Consider the following 19,729-nt stretch of genomic DNA (forward strand, 5'->3'; position numbering starts at 1 on the left):
GGGGAGAGGGAAAGAGGTCTTATTTCTGATAGAATTAGGTCAATTTAAATTCTCTTTCATTGAAGGTGACTATCAAAGTTTACTATGATTTTCTTGTGAACTTAGCAACACTGGGCATATCATAGCTTCATTTTTTATCACCTGGTAGTTTTTTGCTTTTATTTTTAAAAATTTTCTTGCCTGAAAGAGCTTATGAGATTTCACCATTACCTGCACCTTAAAATCTCAGTATGTAACTCAACAGCAATTGAAAATGTGAATTTTCTTATCTAGTAGGAGAATTAAAAAGCAGGAAGGTAGAGTTCAGGAATAATACTCCCAAAAGGGAACAATCAAACATCGAGGCCATGTTCTAGTTTCCTCAGGTCATAGCCTTCTGTTAATGATACCATCTTATATTTCTTTTCCAATGGGATTCACATCTGTTTGTCTTTCACATATCTCCTAAGGCAAATGGCTATAATAATCATGCCCCTATTATATAATTTGGGAAACAGAGTCATAGATGAGGAATTACTTTCCTGTCTCTCTTTTCCTCAATACATTGTTCTATTGTAGTGAGGAAAACACAGACGTCAACCAGTTATATATGCCAAGCACTTTACATGTATTATCTCATTATTTCCTATGAGGTAGGTGTATTTCTATTTTTTTTCTTTCAGATGAGGAAATAGTGGCTTATAGAGATTGAAAAACTTGCTAGAATTTATATAGCTAGTACGTGGCAGAATGGGGAACAGAAACCATTACACCATACTGCCTCTCCAGTAATATGCTACAGAGAAAGCAGCTTCCATAGCCCAATTGAACCCAGCTGTCTATTCCCAGGCTCCCAGCCTGGTACCTTTCTTCATGTCCAGCATTCAGTGAACCAAGGAGTTGATTTAGACCTCCCAGGAAAGGGGTCTGGAGAGGCAACAATGTCCTGCTCTCTAGCTTAGAGTTAGCTGTCACTGATAAGACCTCTCTAAGATGCTTTAAAACAGCATGATAAAAACGTAGTAAATGAATATATGTTCTATGCAAAGGCTCATGAAATAGCAGCTCAGCAATTGCCCAAGGCCTAAGCAGGCAAGCAGGAGGCCTCAAACTGGACATGCCTCCCCAGTGTGTAGGCAGACATCTTCTCACAGGCTGTATTCCCATCCTGGCCTCTTCCCTTTTCTGTTGACTTGGGCAGAGTCCCAACTTTTCCTTACAAAAGATCAAAACTAAGACTTCTTGGCTGTCCAGATCAGATCGTCACTAAGGTTTGGCCGTCTCTCAGAAAAGACAGGCTGGGTTGGCCTGAACTTTCCTCACTTGGCATTTTAGGGAGTTCATACTCCACTGAAGGACCTTAAAACCAACAACTGTCTCCTTCATACTGTAGTAATGGCTTTGACTCAAAAACTGAATGTAGCTGATGCCAAATAAATGGCAACTCAGACGATGCTATCCAGACTCGGCAGCTTTTAACCCATTTATCTTTAGAAACCTAACCCTTCTCTCTCAGACCCAGGCCTGTACAAATGAAATTCTATTTGGGTATAAAGTTTATTCTAAAACTAGCTTTTTGGACTGCTACTGATTTTGAATACTAATGGCCATCTTTGTTACTTTTTTGATTATGAATTTTCTAGAAGGAATAATTTTGTAGAACACAAGTACTCTGGACCCTGTTTGTGCAGAATTCACTTTAAGGGAATGCCTGACTGTACACTATGTTAGAAGGAGAAAAGACATCTAAGCACTACATTTGTTCCTTTTTTCTTAGTTCTGTGAGCCTGTGAGACTTAGCTCTTCAGTTTCTCCCATGCCTCAAAAATTCAAATCTCAGGGACTTCCCTGGTGGTCCAGTGGTTAAGAATCCACCTTCCAATGCAGGGGACACGGGTTTGATCCCTGGTTGGGAAACTAAGATCCCACATGCCATGGGGCAACTAAGCCTGTGTGCTGTAACTACTGAGCCTGCATGCTCTGGAGCCCGTGTGCCACAACTAGAGAGCCCGTGTGCCGCAACTACTGAGTCCGCGTGCTCTGGAGCCAGCGTGCCACAAGAAGAGAGCCCACGTGCTGCAATGACTGAGCCCATGCGCTCTGGAGCCCACGTGCCACAACTAGAAAGAGGCCCGTGCGTCACAACCAGAGGAGCCCGTGGGCTACAACAAAAGATCCCACATGCCGCAACAAAGATCCTGCGTGCCGCAACTAAGACCCGATGCAGCCAAAATAAATAAAATAAGTTAAAAACAAAAAAGAAAGCAAGCACTAAAGTTTCTTTAAAAAAAAAAAATTCAAATATCTAAGCTACCCACCACAACAAAATATCACAAGTGCTTTGAGAATTTCAGAGGAGGAAGGGTGTGGTCAGAATGCTGCCTTCTTTTTCCTAGCACAGTCAGACAGCATCTGCTCACTTTCTAATTCACTACAGAAAAACTGACCTTTCATTTTAGCCTCTGCATATTAAGAACATGATTCCTAACATTCCATTCATTACAACAGAAGCCCATTATTGTAAATATCTGGTCTCAGATGTTCATTATAATGCTGTGTTTCCTCTTCTGCTTTCAGAGAGGGAGGTAGTGTCACTTACATCTGGCATATGGGAAAGGGTTAAATAAACAGGGACTCATCAACCAGTTCAGCCCTGGCCCCAAGCAGCAGGTGGTTCTTTTGCTCTTCTCACTAAACTGGGACTTATACAGGAAACAGCCATTGAGGAAGGCAGGTTAAGTAACGTAGCAGTTTTGTAAGGAACATGCATGTAAACCAGAGGATAATCCTTTCATGCCCCAAACATCTTATAAAATAGTGGTGGAACCAGATGTACGGGGTATCCCAAACATGCAGTTTCTGCACTGCAAACATTATCCAGTCATGAGCTGTAGAAGTGTAGCTGGTGATGCCTTGCTTATGTCTTAAACTGAAGAGAATGAGGGGCTCTGCATTTAACAGGTTACATATGCTATCAAAGAAAGCTGTACCCCTTGGCAAAGTGCATCTTCTTTGGGGATCAGGACCTCTAACCCTACAGAGCCGAGAGTGATAAGGATGGGAAACACAGTGACCCCCCGTGGGTCCTTGAGAATGATGGTAAGGTGGGGCCACTCCTGCTTCCATGTCTTGGTTCGCAGACTCATGAATTCTTCCTACTGGGACACAGCACCATATAGATTCAATACTTACACTACATCCTTGGAAGATGGCACTCCATCCTTGCAGAGAATTGCTTCCAAGCTGGTATTTCAGCTATACCTTCAACAGGGCATTCCAATGCTCTGTCATGCCAGTGACTTCTGTCTGGTGCGGTGTGTGATATGACCAGTATATTCCATGGTCATGGGCCTGCTGCACATGTCCTTCATTGTGCAATGGGTTCCTGGTCATATACTGTGTTTTGTGGCCTTCCACGTCTGTGGGATAGGCACACTGTGATTCCTGATAGCGGTGCTGCTTGAGACTCTGCAGATAGTAAAGGCAACCCCATACTCAGAATAGGTGTCTACTCCTGTAAGAATGAGTCATTGGCCCTTGAAGGAGTATAGTCAGCTTGCTGCCAAGTGGCTAGTTGTTCTCCTCAAGGAATAGTGCTATATAGGATGCTCAGCTTTCATCTCTGAGGTTGAAAATTCAGAGATGGCAGTAGCCAGATTGGCCTTGATAAGTGGGGATCATGTTGTTGGGCCCAGGTATACTCTGCCATTGTGGGCCTGTGCCCATCTTGGTAGTTCAGCATGATTGATGGCAAAGGCTGACTCATGTCAGCTGGCCGAGTCATTTTGCCTGTTTAATTGCTCAGTGCCTATTCCATGGTGGCACTTACGGCATTAACATGATACAAAAATCTTCACACTTCATTCTCACAATTACATGTCCATTTACATGTATATTTTTGTTTCTGATCTTCTGGTATCTTTTCCTTTCAGGTCCCTGACCAGTCAGCTGTCCCTCTAGCCTTGCCAGTCACTGCAATAATTTTGTTCTCCTGGCTTCTGTGCTGCCACCAGGGCTCAATTGCTTTGGGGCCCCATCAACCCCATCACTGTCAATAAGCCAAGCTTTGTGACTGCCTCTCTTACCATAGGCTCTGGCTTGCAGAGTAGAGCCACTACTGAAGTTCTTAGTGAAGCTGGCTCTCCTCTCCCTAGCAAATTCCTGATGGCCTTGGTCCATGAAGCATCCTCTTGGCTCTCCTAAGAAATACCATCCTCTGGTGAGTCTGTGGTATCACATAATGCATCCATTCCAGTATGCCAGCTTCCCCCAGCCTCTTTATCCCTTCTTCTACTGCTTGCTGTGGCCACGCAAGCATTTCCACTTTCTTTACAATAGGCTATAGTTTTCTCCAGGCTTCTAGGAGCCCCCTAACCGCAAGTTTGCTCCTTTGCTGGTGTCCTTGCCAGGATGTTAAATCCCATGTCCCAAGAGAATGCCCCAAGGCAATTTATTCTTGCTTACACAGTCTTATACTCCTCCTCCTTTGATTAAGCACCCTTAAAATCCAGCCACAGAGGTCCTTCCCCAGACTGTCGGGACATGCTAATTCTGGCAGGTCTTTGCTCTTATCAGCCTTAGCACGTCACCACAGATTATGCCGGAATTTATCTCTAGTTATCAGTTTGGCAGGCAGGGGACAAGTGGGACTACTCCTGAAGGTGGCATGTACTTCTTGTGGCAGAGAGGCCTCTGTAGTGTCTTCCTTCATGGGGGATGTGCTAGCTTCTAACACTGAGTGGTAGGCTCTGCAGGCTCTGAGGGTTTAGGAGAGCATGTAGAGCCATAAGCCTCTGGGACTTTAACCCAGGTTCACCTATGTGGGTCTCAGGTTTTTCTAATTAGGATTTTTGTGTAATAGACCTGCCTTGGCTAAGCATTTAAATGTTTCTGGAGCTTTGGACTATTCAGCCATGTGTTTGCTCCTCAGTTGTGTCTATTCTCTCATTATGGGAGAGAAGGGTCTCTTTGTAAACTACCAAAAAGGTTTTCTGATTGTTATACTCAACTGTACTTATACTTTGTTAGAAGGTGCTCTCAAGTTGTTCATTATCCCTCTGCAGGACAATACAATTTAGTAATAGCCAACTGACTCTACTGTCCTTTTATACATTGTTCCCCCCTTACCTTTCAAATGCCTGCTTCTTCTCGGCAAGGGCATTCTCCTGCAATGGGATGTGTTCCCACATCACTACCAGTAACATCTTCAGCAGCTGGCCCACCACCTTGTGCCAGGGACTATCTGTGCCCCACAAACCACCTGGGGTATGCTCTTCTTTAGATGAGGGGTGGTTGATCCAGTCTAAAACTCTCGTCTTACTGCCTGCTTTCTCAGCCCACTCCTGCTACCGATTGTGTCAGTTCATGTTCTCTGGATGTAGATGCCAAAATGGAATTAGAAGTGCAAGGGATTTATAGAGGGAGACACCTGTGAAGGATAAAGGGGTGTAAGAGCCAGAGTAGAAGGGAGAGCCTTTGGATGGCACTGTAAATCTGAAACCAGTGACAGAAGGGAGGGAAGAAAGGAGGAAAGGCTAGGAAGAGCCTGAGACTCAGCACAGCTCTGAGATAGTCTTAGGGGGCAGGTAAGGAACCATAGTAAAGATTGCCCTTAGAGGCATCCTGCCCGGGCTGGAGTGGGCCTGCCCTAGTGCCCTGCTGTGCACAGTCACTGGCTGAGAGCAGTTCAGGCAGTCTGTGGCCTTGGCTTGAATGCTGGCTCAAAGCCTGGAGGTGCATCTGCTGGAGACTGGCAGCTAACCACATGCCACACAGCAGGGAGATTTGAACAGTGCACCTCATGGCTGCCATCTCCACTTCTCTGTCTGTAGTCTTCCCTATCTTCATGGCAACATATCCTGTTCTTAGGCCAAAATCATGGACTTATGCTTTATTCTTTTCTCTTTTACGTTCTCCACAATCTGTCAGGATAACCTGTGGCCAGACCTTCATATCTTAACTAGAATCTGACCACCTCTCATTACCTTCACTGCTCTCATTGATATGAAGAGACACAGGGAGAAGACAGCTGTCCACAAGCCAAGGGACACCTGAAGCTACCACAAGCTAAGAGCGAGGCCTGGAACAGATCCCTGCCTAGGCCCTTCAGAGGGAGCATGGCCCTGCCAACACCTTGATCCCAGACTTCTGGCCTCCATAACTATGAGACAATGAATTTCTGTTGGTTAAACCACCCAGTTAGTGGTACTATGTTTGTGGCAGCCCTAACAAACGAATACAAATACCATCTCTCATTTGGATTACTGCAAGAGCCTTCCTGTTGATCTGTTTGCTTCAGTCTCTTTTAACAGAGTAGTAAGAAGGATCTCACTTAATGTAAATCAGATTATGTCACTCCTCAGTTCAGAAATCATCCGGAGGATTTCTGTTTTAGAGTAAAAGCCAAAGTCTTTACACAGGCCCACATTACATGTGCTTCCCCTTGCCCACTCTGCTCTAGGTACCTACCTTTAGTTTTCAAGTAGGCCAGGCTCTCCCACATAAAGGCCTTTGCTAAAGCTGTTTCCTCAGACTGCCCTTCCTGCAAAGGACAAGGCTCATTCTCTCACTTCTTCCAAGTCTTTGTTCAGCTGTCACCTTCTTTACCTTGACCACATTGCTTAAAATCACAATCACTCCCTCTGTACACCTGATCCCCTTTAACCTGCTCTATTTTGTTCTTTTTCCATAGCACTTATCAACTAACATAGGATATTGATTATTTCAATTATTTATTACCTGTCTCCCTCCACTAGAATGTAGGCTATGAGGGAAAGGAATTTTTGTTTGTATCCCAAGCAAAATAACAGTGCCTGGTTCCTGGAAGATGCTTAATGTTTGCTGGATAAAGAAATGGGCTTTCCAGGATAGGAAACAGAATAAAATATTATACCGGATAGCCTGGTAGCACAACAAATCCCTCCACAATTTAATACCTGGCTTGCGTCTTGTACCGAGAACTGACCTACCTTCATCCACCTAAGACGTATCAAAAGCATCCTGTGTCAGGCGCAAGATCAAAAAGGAGTAATGTTTGGTCTGTGCCTTCAAGGACTCAGGAGTCTAGTGGCTGGAGGCAAGCAAATGTGTGCCCTAGATTATCTTTTTGTCATCTCTCTTCTCTTTTTTCTTTTTTTAAATATATAGTAGAAGTAAGGCAAGGGGTACTAGTGAGTGATGACAGCCTGGTAGATTTACTTTGCTTCATATAGTTCAAGCAGGCTTTCTTTGAGGGGAACTTGAACCTTATTTCAGGTATCACAGTAGCATTAAAATCTTCCCTCTCCCACCCTGTGTCTAATAAAACAGTATAGGTTTCACATAAAAAAGATGTCATTATCTGGACTATAATGATTAACCTATTTTAAAATACAGAGACATTTCTATTAATGAAAAATTATGATCATTATGCAAGTTTCTGACTAATCCTAATTGCTTCCAGGCCAATTTCATGAAAACTTGTAAATAAAAAGTGCCGCTGGCACCGTTATGCAAAAAGAAGCCTTTAAACATGATTTATTTAAGTCTGGTGAATGCAGTGAAAGGTAAAAATAAATTAATAATCTGTTCATAATCTTAGGTAAAAAAATAGGTACTTATAGTCCTATTCAAAACTTTTTTTTTTTAAAGAAGATGTTGGGGGTAGGAGTTTATTAATTAATTAATTTATTTTTGCTGTGTTGGGTCTTCGTTTCTGTGTGAGGGCTTTCTCTAGTTGTCGCAAGCGGGGGCCACTCTTCATTGCGGTGCGCGGGCCTCTCACTGTCGTGGCCTCTCTTGTTGCAGAGCACAGGCTCCAGACGCGCAAGCTCAGTAGCTGTGGCTCACGGGCCTACTTGCTCCGCGGCATGTGGGATCCTCCCAGACCAGGGCTTGAACCCGTGTCCCCTGAATTAGCAGGCAGATTCTCAACCACTGTGCCACCAGGGAAGCCCCTGTTCAAAACTTTAATTCTCTGAAATGTCTTTCCATGATCTGTCAAAAGATAAAATATTTAAAAACTGTATTTCATTTATTATTATTTATTTACTTTTTTATTGAGGTATAGTTGATTTATAGTATTATATTAGTTTCATGTATATAACCTAGTGATTCAAAATTTTAAAGAATTTTTAAGAAGCAAAAATTTGAGAAGCTTTGCATTTTAATTGAATTATTTTTCTTGAAAGAATATTTTTAGTAGTTCTCGATGTCTTGTCTTTGATGTGACTTAGAAGTCTTGAGTGATTACTCAAGGAAAAAGCAGTGTTTTTGTGTGTGTGTATATTTTTCTGTTTGTCATTTCCTCCTTTATTCAGTGTTTCTTGAGTGACTACTAATATAAAGAATTGTCTACTTTGTATTAATTGCAGTGACTTTAAAGGAAATAGTTTTTGTATCTCTTTTGGCTTAAAATTCTTAGTCTGCAAGAGGGAAAAAGCCTTGTACGTAATTGAATGAGGAAAAGAGAAAACAATGTCAAGAGTTCAAGGTTTAACAAAAACACCTATATTTCCACCTCTAAATGACAATTACTATTTGATTTAAACTATCAATTTCTCTATTTGTATTCATTCCTATTTTTTTCCCAAAAGAAGAATTGCTACTTTCTTCCTTAATGTGAAAATTTTCATTGATGTTCTTTCCCTCTCTTCAAGATAATTTCTGAAAATATTTTCTTCATGTATATTTCCTTCTCTTATTTTGTGACATTTCCATGTTTTCTATTTTCTAATTAGCCTTTTTATGTGCAAACTATATTTGTTCACTTTTAAATTGTTTATTACCTATATAGTTATTTTCATTTTTCAACTGCTATACCTTTTTTTTTAACCTGAGAAAATAGTTTGGGTATACTGATTTGGGATGCAATACATTACAATTTTTTCAGTAAAATGAATGGAAAAAGTTTTTAAACTTAATGGCTTTTCAGTTTGCAGTCTGCTTTTTAGGAATGAACAGAAGTTCCTAACAGGTATCAGTGTATCAATTTGTGGATCAACCTAAAGCATGTCTGTGGAGTAGATTTGGCCAGCAGGATGCTAGTTAGTGACATTCAATGAAGAATGGCTGCAAAAGTACTGTAAATATGTTAGCGTGCTGAACAAGCTATGGGGGTTATTATTCTAGGCCTTTCAGGGGGCAGGGTGGAGGGTGGTGCTTTTTTCTTTTTAACATCTTTATTGGAGTGTAATTGCTGTACAATGTGGTGTTAAAATCCTCAACAAAATACTAGCAAACAGAGTCCAACAGCACATTAAAAGGATCATACACCATGATCAAGTGGGGTTTATCCCAGGAATGCAAAGATTCTTCAATATACACAAATCAATCAATGTGATACACCATATTAACAAATTGAAGGATAAAAACCATATGATAATTGTAATAGATGCAGAAAAAGCTTGTGACAAAATTCAACACCCATTTATGATAAAAACTCTCCAGAAAGTGGGCCTCACATAATAAAGGCCATATATGACGAACCCACAGCCAACGTCATTCTCAATGGTGAAACACTGAAACCACTTCCTCTAAGACAGGAACAAGACAAGGGTGCCCACTCTCACCACTATTATTCAACATAGTTTTGGAAGTTTTAGCCACGGCAGTCAGAGATGAAAGAGAAATAAAAGGAATCCAGATTGGAAAAGAAGAAAAGCTGTCACTGTTTTTAGATGACATGATACTATACATAGAGAATCCTAAAGATGCTACCAGAAAACTACTAGAGTTAATGAATGAATTTGGTAATGTAGCAGGATACAAAATTAATGCACAGAAATCTCTTGCATTCCTATACAATATTGACAAAAAATCTGAAAGAGAAATTAGGGAAACACTGCCATTTACCACTGCAACAAAAAGAATAAAATACCTAGGAATAAACCTACCTAAGGAGATAAAAGACTTGTATGCAGAAAACTATAAGACATTGATGAAAGAGATTAAAGACAATACAAACAGATGGAGAGATACACCATGTTCTTGGATTGGAAGAATCAACATTGTGAAAATGACTCTACTACCCAAAGCAATCTACAGGTGCAATCCCTTTCAAACTACCAATGGCATTTTTCACAGATCTAACTAGCTTTTAAAAAGCTCTAGAAACTCACCTCAAAATCCCTTGAGTAAATCAAGTTATTCTCAGATTATTGCCCTGGTCCCTTGCCTTTTTTTTTTTTCTTCTTTGGCCTTTTTCTTCAAAGATATCATCCTATTTTTATTTCTCTTTCTTCTGAAATATAGTTAACCTACTTCTTTTTGAAAATTTCTGGATCTCATTGAATTTCTGGATTTGAGGAGTCTTTTAATAGATTTCAGAGTGCTGTCTCATTCATATTATGAGTCTAAGAAAGGTATTCTTTACTCTAAGAAACTTTCTTCTTTCACATTTCTGGATGTTTCCTTTATTTCAGTTCCATCTTGTTTTCCCTTCACTTTTTTGTCTTCTTCCTGGAAGACACAAAAACTTCCTCTTACTGAATTATCATTGGTTTATTTGTAGAGTGATTCCAAGACAAAATGTCAGATTTTTCCTTTCATGTTAGGGAGATACTCCCAACATCTCTTCCTCTCTGGGCCTCTGGTAGGTTCATTTTCATAAATGCCATTTTCTAGTTTTCCTTTAAGAGTATATAAACAGTCACTTCTGTGATTTTCCAGAGTTCGCCTTATCTCTTAAGGGCACCAGATGGCTTACTCCATATTCGCATGTTAGGCTCGCTTACTTATGTACCATATTCAAAATGTCAAAACCAAGTGATCTTGGATTGTTTACTTTTGTTATTTTAATTTATCTGAATTAGACAACTTACCTCCTTCCAGTTAAACTCAAACTCTTAGGCTTCCCTGAATGTTTAATTAAAATTTTTTCTCCAGGTCCTTTTCCAACCTTTTAGCACATCAAGACATTACAATTATGTTTCTGGAATTCTCTTCTCTAGCTAAGTTGAGGGCTTTGGTGGTGTCTCTTTTCCGTGAAAGGCTAGTCCAGTCTCAGACTCCTCAGTTTCAACTTTAATAAAAATTGTTCCAGGGCACTCCCCTGGTGGTCCAGTGGTAAAGAATCCACCTTCCAATTCAGCGGACACAGGTTCGATCCCTGGTCAGGGAACTAAGATGGGGCAACTAAGCCCGCGTGCCACAACTACTGAGCTCACGTGCCTCATCAAGAGAGCCAGCGTGCCACAAACTACAGAGCCCACGCACCCTGGAGCCTGCGCGCCACAGCTAGAGAGAGAAAACCCGTACACTGCAACTAGAGAGAAACCTGAGCAGACTGCACGCTGTAACGAAAACGATCCCACATGCCTCAACAGATCCTATGTGCCGCGACTAAGACCCGATGCAGCCAAAAGAAAAAAAAAAGAAAAAAAGGAAAATAAATAAAATAACTAAATATTAAAAAAAGAATTGTTCCAAAACACAAATGCTACCCCCCTTCCTCTCCCCTTTCTGTTTGTTAAATTCAGGAGTTGTCTGCTCATTCTGACACCGTTTGATTGAAAAACCAGTTCTTGGGAATAAAAGTTTTTATTCACCGTAATGTTTAGGGGTCAAATTATCAGTCAAAATGTGACCAAAAAACATAATGCTCCATCTTCTCATGTTCTTAGCCTTTTCCTTCTTTATAGGATTTATCCTTTAGTATGCTTTTTATTCCTGAAAACTGGCTTGAGAGTCCCTCAGAAAAAAGGATTCATCTTATTATTTTTTGAATTGTGAATCAACTTGTTCTCATTTCAAAAGGATCTTTTCTCCTCACTTTGAGTGATAAAGGTTCAAAAAAATGATTTCTCTGCACACTAAAAATTCGTCTTTAGAATGTAAACGAAAACCACGGTGAGATTCCACTTCATACCCACGGGGATGGCCCAGGCTGATGGGGAGGGTATAATGGGTATGAGGCTTCTTTTGGGGATATGAAAATATTCTCAAACTGTGGTGATGGTTGTGTGTATCTGAATATATTAAAAACCATTGAAGTGTGTATTTTAAATGAGTGTATTGTATGGTATATGAATTATATCCCAATAAAATTATTAAAAGAAAAACATTTTAAACACATTTACTTTCCAGTGATCGATACCACTTTCTCATGAAATGCTTACATATGAGAAATGTTCCTGTGTCTTCTCACCTTAAATTGTTCTCTTTTGCTTAGAAGTCCTGCTCATTCCTCTGGCTAATAATTGCATCTGACAGAATCCCGTCAGTGTTTTTGCTTCTTCCTTTATTAGGCAGACTACTTCCAGTTTAAAGAAAATTTTGCCCTCAACAACCACTAGGGTTCCCTAAGGTATGGTTCATAAAGGAAAGGCAGGACAGGTGCTTGATTCTTTCTTTCTATTTATCAGCTTTACAGATAGTAAGTGGTTCCCTAGCGTGCAACAATGACCAGTGCTTTTTAGGGTCATTATGAACTTAGGGATTTAAACGCATGTGATATATTCTAATCCATTGCAGGTATTATTATCCTTATTGGTGCTTAAATTTTCCCATATTTGCCCAGTAGGAGCATTCACGTTGACTCCTGGGTCTTCTAGATACAACTCCAGTAATGTTTGATGACTTCTTTATTTTCTGGTGTAAAAAATTGCTCTTGGCTCCTCTTTTACATTTTCTGTTCCAGACATGAATTTACCATTTCTCCAAGAAGCCCTGGGGTATTTTAGAGACCACTACCTGGATGCTATGGGTGCTTATTGCTTCTGGTTTCGTCATTATTTCTAGGTCTTTTCAGTAGACAGATACAAGAAATATTTTTTAACATAAAATAAATTATGAATTCATACTGATACTTCTAATTCAAAAAAGAGGGTTTTTACTTAATTTCATTGATCTTAATCCATACCTTTCTTCTACATCGAAATCTCTTCTTAACACCAATTACTCATTTTCCTTATCCCCCACTAAACACACAGTAGTCCAAGTGTAGCATTATTAATGCTACTCTAACAATGTGATTAGTTGAAAATGTTAGAATTGTTTGAAGTTCTTTTTTGTAATGAGGGTATATGCCAAAATAATGAATAACCAGACACATTACTGTGTTTTCAAGTCACTTGGCATGATTTGTTTCTGGTGGTTATACCACCAACTAGACACACATTTAGGTTCTTTTTTTTTTTTTTTTTTTTGCTTTTTATTATTAAGGATATTTTATACTTCTTTTTAATAAGGTATAATGTATATACTGTACAATTTATCCTCTTTAATGTATAGTTCTGCATATTTTGATGAAAGCATAAAATCATGTACCCTGCACTAAAACCAAGATACGGAACAGTCTTATCATCCCCCCGAATTGCCCCAAGCTCCATTACCGTCAACCCCCACTCCAGTTCCCAGCAATTTGAATCTGTTTTTTTGTCCATGTAGTTTTGCTTTTATTCAGAATGTCATATGAATGGAGTCATATAGTATATAGCTTTTTGAGTGTGGATTCAGGATAAAAGTATTGCTTTTTAAAATTTAATTTTTTTTATAATGACATAAATATTTACATGATTCCACAGTTTAATCAACAGAAGTATATGTAAAGAAATTTGGCTTATTATCCTGTCCTCTTCACTTTATGCCTTTCCTCCCTCTATAGATAGCCATTTTTTTAACATAAATTTATTTATTTATTTATGGCTGTGTTGGGTCTTCATCGTTGGGTCTTCATCATCGGGTCTTCGTTGCTGCATGTGGGCTTTCTCTAGTTGCAGCGAGTGGGGGCTACTCATAGTTGTGGTGTGCAGGCTTATTGTGGTGGCTTCTCTTTGTTGTGGAGCATGGGCTCTAGGTGCACAGGCTTCAGTAGTTGTGGCACGCAGGCTCAGTAGTTGTGGTGTATGGGCTTAGTTGATCCGCGGTATGTGGGATCTTCTTGGACCAGGGATCGAATCCATGTCCCCTGCATTGGCAGGCGGATTCTTAACCACTGTGCCACCAGGGAAGTCCCTAGATAGCCATTTTTTATTTTTTGATATCTATCTGTCTACCAATCTCATATTTCCCTCTCTCTTCTTAAACAGTTAACATAATATGCACACTTTGCTCAGGTGGGGCATTTTAGTTTAAATTAATTTCAAGGACTCAGAATTAAAAGGGCTTAAGGTTAATAATATATTTGACTAGTCTCTAGTTTTAAATTGGAATTGTATTATAGGTTTGATAAAAAGTAGTAAATCACCCTTTTTTTTTTCTTTCTTCCCTCCCTTATTTACCCCCAAATTTTGTTAGGGCCAGTGATGTGTCTGCTGCTGTGGACTTGGAGGGTGGTATTTGTGCTGCAGTTTAGGGTTGGCTAGGATTTCCTGAGCCCTCTATGTCAAAGTGAGCCTTGTGCAAGCTTATGCAGCAAAGAGCAACAGTTATTACTGAGTAGCTACTTGTGCCAGGCATATTCTAGACCTGGGGGATAAGGCTGGAAACAAGTCACTTTCTCTGACCTATGATCTTACAGTCCTCTGAGAAAGGAAGACAAAGGATGAGGAATGTTTGCCCTATGTAAGAGATGGGAGAAGCTGGGGGTTCCTATCTCCTGTGGGGTGGCCAAAGCTTGTCACAAGAGTAGCCAGATGAGGCAGCCATCTACCTTAAGGCCCTCTTTTGCCTTCAAATACCTCACTACCAGGCCTGATCAAAATTTCCATATCTGCAAAACTCATTCCTTGGGGCTACCATTATCTTCAGAAACTTTTGTTTCAATGTAAAAGGAAGGGGCAGCACAGTAATATATTAGATCTCCTTCCATTCTTGCCTAGGGTGTTTAATAGATTTCTAGAAGGTGGAAGGACCCTGAGGAGTATAAATAGGGTATGGGGAGGACAGCCAGGCGTTAGATTGTAATGAAGCTTAGTTAGCTAACATACAGAATGACAGATGAAAAGATCTCGATAGGTTGGGAGGATGGGCCAGGTATCAACAAGATAAAGTAATATATGGATAAAAGTACATTTCGAATTCTTCATTACAGAGCTAAACATACACACCTGGCCCAGGAGTTGGAGAAGCTGGGGAAGATCCAGGGGAAAGTAGAGCAAGTTGCAGGCCCAGCTGCTGCCGCATGCAAACGAGGTGAGTGAGCAAAGATAAGCAGCAACCTGTGTGAGCTGCAAAATGGTTGCTGCATCATTTCTGCCCAGCAAATCTCCCACAAGAATATTTCTTGTGCTGACCCTCATCAGAAATATATAGGAAAGGGAATTCTGGAAAATGTGGTTCAGCTTAGTTAAGTTGACACATTAAAAAGACACCACAGATAGGTACTATTGTGATTCTGTGGTGACAAGTAACAGACTCTAGTCAAGATTAGCTAAGGAAAAAATAACTTGCAAAATACCAGGAGTGACTCATGTAACGCGGAGCAAGAATGTAGCCAGGCCTCTGGAGGGCCTAGGATCAGGTGTGTCTTGCCATAGGCCTGTTTCCTCTGCCCCTTTGACCTTTGGCAAGTACAATATGGTCAGCCTACAGGTTCTAAGCTGTGTCATGGTAACTGGATGAGGCATCCCAAGAGGCTCAGCCTGTTTCTCTGTCTTTCCCTTCTTCCTTCTTCACTATTTCAATTCAGATATTGGTAAATGGACTTTGATTGGTCCAGCTTAGACTTCATGCCTATTCTTGGTCCAATCAGGATAACAGAGTCACACTATACACAGTGGCTTCAGGACCAGGACCTGCCACTGTGAGGGAAGCAGACAGTTAAGGCGAGTTCACTCATCAGCTAAATTTGTTCTAAAATTTGTCCCTAAGCAAGGTGTTATACCACAGGAGATGCCTAGAGCTCCCTGTGGTTCTGGGTAGTGCCGTGCATCTTTGTTTTCCCCCTTTCTAGTCTTTTCCCTTTTCCCCCTTGCACCACTCTGAGCTCTGATACCCCAGTCCCTCCAGGCCTAGGAAAGCAATCAATGTGTGACCTCCTCACTCCCATTCTGAACTAGAACTATATGCATTTTTAGAGAAATAGGAAAGGGCAATGTAGTATTTAACCTAAGGGAATTAAGGGTAATGCCTGTACCCAAAACAACAACAACAACAGAACCCAGCCAACCAAACAAAACTCCGAAAACCTTTTTAGTAACTAGCCACTTATTTTGATTCTGAGTCAGACAAGCCTTGGATTTTGGAGAAACCAAAGGGGCAACAAGGCATGGAGACTGGGCCAGCAAGAAATCAGCATTGTCATTTGGTTTAGTCCAGATGGCAGTCCTGAAAAGGGTCCTAACATTGAGGCAAATACAAAGATACTATTCACCCTCATCACCACCAAATACTGCTTGTTAAGCAGTTCATTGTTTTGTCTTTACTGAACGATTGCGTGGAATGATGAATAGCTAGAAACGTTATGACCACTGGTTGGAAACCACCTGAGGAGTAACAAAATAAATTCTGTTCCTCTCTGTGAGTTGTGGAAAGACCAGGGTGAAAAGAACCAATTGTATTATCTGGACACTAATTCTTACTGATAATTCTTAGTGATAATTGTACTGCTAGTGTTTTCTGGCCTGTTTCTACAGGCCAGATATGCCTATTAAAGCGTTAACAACATGAGCAAGCTGTGAAGTAGATGAATTTTGCAGTCTGTGTCCTATGCCTCCAAACCCAACTCACTCAAGTGAGTTAAGTGCCTCCTATATGGTAAGCATTGTACTACTTTCTAAAACTCTCACTTAAAAAATAAACCCATAAATCCTTAGATTTAGATGGGATTTTAGAAGAGAATGAGACCCACTCTGTCTAGGACTCTCTTCCAGTGACATCAAGTGCTGTACATTCAAAGGCAACACCCTCCATCAGTGATCATCTCTGAATGATAAAAAGCTCTTCCATATATTGTGATGAAGCTTGATTCCTGTTTCTACCCATGGATTATAATCTGTCCCATAGAGAACAGTCTCATTCCCACTTACACATCCCAGCCTCTTAAGGTTTGTAGACTTCCTTCAAGTCTCCTCTAAGGTGAGCATCCTCAGGGTTCTTGGCTGTTTCTTTGATATCACGTGAATGCTCTAGTTGCAACTGTTCCTCTTTGAACGTGATGCTGAGAACAGGACATGGCAATCCGTAAGTGACAAGTTCAGTAGGAGTGTTACACTGGGCTAGTAACAAGCTCTGCATTTGTTTTACTAATTATTTTGAACATACTGCGTTTGAGTTAACTAAAACTCCAGGGGGAAGCCAGAGCTCTCCTACTCTACTCCTGCCATTGATTTCTTGAGTTCAAGTGTATTAGCATTATAGTCAAAGAGGGCTCTATTAATTTCTTATTACTGCTTATTAGCACAAATTTGTTATCTCACGGTTCTGTAGGTCACATGTCTCACCTGAGTCTCACTTGGCTAAAATTAAGATGTTAGCAGGGCTTCTTTGCCTTCTGGAGGCTCTCATGGAGAATCCATTTCTCTACCTTTCCAGAGCTAGAGACTGCTCACTTTCCTTGGACTCTGGCCCCCTTCCTCCATCTTCAGAGTCATCAACGTTGCATCTCTGTGCCTTTATTCCATAGTCACATCTCCCTTCAACTCGCCTCTTCTGCCTCCCTCTTTCATTTCTAAGAACTCTTGGAATTACATTGGGCCCACCTGGATAAACCAGGATAATCTATTTTAAGGGTTAGCAATTTTAACTCTATCTGCAACCTTAGTTCCCCTTTGCCATGTAACCTAACATATTTACAGGTTCTGAGGATTAGGATATGGACATATTTGGAGGGCATTATCCTGCCTACCATAAGGGCTACAGCAGCTCCAGAAACCATCTTCCAGCAAAACAACATCCAAAGATATGAGAAGGGTCATCTCTTTTGCATGTCCCCTTTTAAGAAGGAGGGGGGAAATTTCCTAAAACCTCTTTGCACCCAACACATTTCCCTCATCAACTGGCCAGAATTATGTCACATGGCCATTCCTAACCCAATCACCGGGAAGGAAAATAAGTGACCATGATTGGCTTGGGCTACTCAAGATGCATCCTCTGGGGCCGAGGAAGGCCCAGCCTCCCAGGAGGCAAGCAGACCTCTGACGCCTGAATCAAATTGGGTTTCTGCTAACAAGAAAGAGATGGAAAATGGCTTTTGGGTATTCTTTATCCTATAATGTCCCATGTAATGGCTTTTAGTTATGACCTAGTTAACTGAAGGGGAGAGAGAGAGAGAGAGAGAGAGAGAGAGAGAGAGAGATGTTTTAAAATTATTTTTGCCTTTTCCCTTCTATGTTGAAGAGAGCACAGAGATGTGAGATATCCAGAGAAAAGCAAGAAAAGTATCAACATATTAAGTATATGGGTGTGTATCTGTAAGGGTTCGTCAGATATATATACCCCCAGCTCCCACAATAATATAAGGTCTCATACCTGTAACAAATCCCTTCATATATGTACATATATATATGTACACATACAGACACACAGGGATTTATTGTAGGGGTGTGACCTTATGTAACTGTGGGAGCTGGTCAGGCAGTCTCTATAATGCTGTCGTCTTCACATTTGAAGTTGGAGCTTGTGGACACAGAGCAGGCAGGGAAGGGAAGATGGCTGTAAAGTAGCCAGTGCAGGAGAGCAAGAGCAAACTGGAACCATAAGCACAAGTGGGATCCCATGAGGATGGACTGAACCCATTTGAATTGATTGTCTCTTTCTTTAACATGGACTGAATCTTACTTGGATTCCAGTATTTCATCTACTCAGGATTTGTTGCTACTCCTGACTTTTCTTCCCTACATTTGAACTTTTTCCCATTTAGGAACACTGGCAAATTTAAACATTGGAATAGGTAATGTGCATCGATTAGAGGCCTGTATTTTAAGGGCTTTGTTTTCTGGCAGCAGAAAGGGGAAAAGGGTAGTATATTTCAGGTATTATGTCAGTTGGTTCCCTTTGTTTTACCTTTCCTTTGCTGTGCTTATGAGTGATTTAAAAACAAACTCTCTGAGACATTTGTTTCTCTTCAATAAGCAGGAGCCATATATTATACTTTAACAATCCTGGTTACAGTTCATTTTAGGTTTGGCATTTCTTTTTGGTCACTGGATTGAAAGATTAGAGAGGAGTTTTGATATCCTCAGTATAAATTCTCTTGGTAAATGTCAATTATAGTATTTAAGGCTAAGTGGCTATATACTTAACTAGCAGTAATGGTCTCATGAGATAAATACTAGTAAAAAATGTAAAATTATGTTTTATAACTTTATTAACTGTTGATATTTGTTTATTAATAACAGTACCATGTATAGCTTAGGAAGAATTTTGCATAAATTATTCATGTTTGAATTAAAGGGAAGATAATCAAATTTACTGAATCCTCAGAATTTGTCTGGTGCATGCACATGTTCTCATCTCACTAATTCACATTACAGCCCTGTGGAGTAACTCCATGTACAGTGGAGGAAACTGTGCCTTAGAGTGGTCATTTATTTGTCTCGAGTTCTCTGAATTGTAAATGGTGGAGCCAGGATTTGAACAGTTTTATGTGATTCTGAAGCCCATTTTTGTTGTTGTTGTTTAATTAAAAAATTAAGACTGATCTAGTAAGCTTAGGTTTCCTTCGTAAAGTTTGTTATTAATATACCGTAAGATATACACTTGAACACACTGATTTAAAATTACATGAAACAGCAGGATGTCTGTATGTGTGTATATACACACACATATGCACATGTGCACTCATGATCATACACTTTCCTGTTAGGTAGAGTGATTATCTAATCTGACTCTACACTAAGAATAATAATTCTAAAAAAAAAAAAAAAAAAAAATAATTCTACTTTAAAAGGGC

At 40.3% G+C, this 19,729-nt stretch overlaps 1 protein-coding gene across 1 annotated transcript in view; it reads left to right on the forward strand.

The window, feature by feature from the left end:
- The window catches only part of AKAP6 (A-kinase anchoring protein 6), a 569,716-nt gene that overhangs the window by 43,488 nt on the left and 506,499 nt on the right, over window positions 1-19,729 (forward strand). Inside the window, exon 4 of the mRNA XM_024742005.1 lies at window positions 14,930-15,030. The gene's annotated coding sequence lies outside the window, so the exon portion shown is untranslated. The remainder of the gene's footprint in view (window positions 1-14,929; window positions 15,031-19,729) is intronic.

This window comes from Neophocaena asiaeorientalis, unplaced genomic scaffold, assembly GCF_003031525.2.
Source record: "Neophocaena asiaeorientalis asiaeorientalis breed wild unplaced genomic scaffold, Neophocaena_asiaeorientalis_V1.1 scaffold83, whole genome shotgun sequence".
In the NCBI taxonomy this organism is placed as follows: Eukaryota; Metazoa; Chordata; class Mammalia; order Artiodactyla; family Phocoenidae; genus Neophocaena; species Neophocaena asiaeorientalis.